This window comes from Chinchilla lanigera, unplaced genomic scaffold (assembly GCF_000276665.1).
Source record: "Chinchilla lanigera isolate Chin_1 unplaced genomic scaffold, ChiLan1.0 scaffold00015, whole genome shotgun sequence".
Lineage (NCBI taxonomy): Eukaryota > Metazoa > Chordata > Mammalia > Rodentia > Chinchillidae > Chinchilla > Chinchilla lanigera.
Window position 1 is genome coordinate 15,327,175 of NW_004955416.1, and position 1,334 is coordinate 15,328,508.

Sequence of the window (1,334 nt, forward strand, 5' to 3'; positions counted from 1 at the left end):
TTATTCTTCTGACTCTGCATAATATGCACGCATTGCTACTTCTTGATTTTTTACTTTTAGTCATCAGGTGCTATTTTCCACTGTAGAGGATGCAGGTTGCTCTCTTCCACTGTCAACACACACACACACACACACACACACACACACACACACACTTTCTCAAGCAAGTAGGATAATGAATGAATAAACTGGTATGATTGTACAGTGGAAAAAAATATATATTTTGGTTTTTTTTAGACAGGGTCTCACTATGTAGTTTAGGCTGGGCTTGAGCTCACTTTGTAGCCCAGGTTGGTCTCAAACTCTGTGATCTTCCTGCCTCAGCCTCCTAAGTGCTGAGATGACAGGTGTGCATCACCATGCAGGCTTACACGTAGAATATTATACAGTTTTGAAAACAAGTGAACTAAAGAACCAGGTAACAACAGGTATAAATCTGGAGAGGATTCTAAAGAGTTGAAAGAAAGCATGTTTCTGACTACCACACAGAGTAGTACCCTTTTCATAAGATTCTAAGCCAAGTTAAAAAACAAACAATGCCTTGTTCAGACATTTGTATAGATGATAAAACTATTTGAAAAAACAATGACATGGTAAGGGTAAAAGTGGGTTGAACAATTCCATTCATTGTCTGGTTGTCCTGGGGTTGAACCCAGGCTCCTGAACAAGCAAGGCAAGTATTCTACCCCACGCTACAGTCCCCAGGCTTTTTGTTTTGTTTTGAGACAGGGTTGCACTAGGTTGTGCTAGGATGCCCTCAAATTTGCAATCCTCCCGCCTCAGCCTCCACAGTAGCTATGATTCCAGGTGTGTGCCATCCCAGCCTGACAGGTGAGGAAGTGTGGTCAGTCAAGAGCTCATAGATATTACTGGTTCTTTGCGTGGTGGATTTTCAAGTTCATTATATAAGTATATACACAAGTAAGTCAAATTTAACCAACAAAAGAGATAATGGGTAGCTGAACAACCAATTTTTTTTTTTTTGTCTTTTTGAGGCAGGGTCTCGCTATGCAGTTCAGGCTGGCCTTGAGCTCACTTTGTAGCCCAGGCTGATCTGGAACTCGCAATAATCCTCCTGCCTCAGCTTTCCGAGTGCTGGGAGTACAGGCGTGTGCCACCACACCCGGCTTGAAGAACCATTCTTAACTGTGCGAAAGTATTCACAACAGGATTGTGTTGTGGAAAAAATTCTGGAAAATTGTATCAAATTAAATTGTTTTAGAAATAATTAACTCCATTTCTGCTGTTTTCTCTTTGTAAACTACTTATTTTTTTCTTTTGTCTTTTTGAGATGGGATCTCACTATGCAGTTCAGGCAGGCCTTCAACTCACTT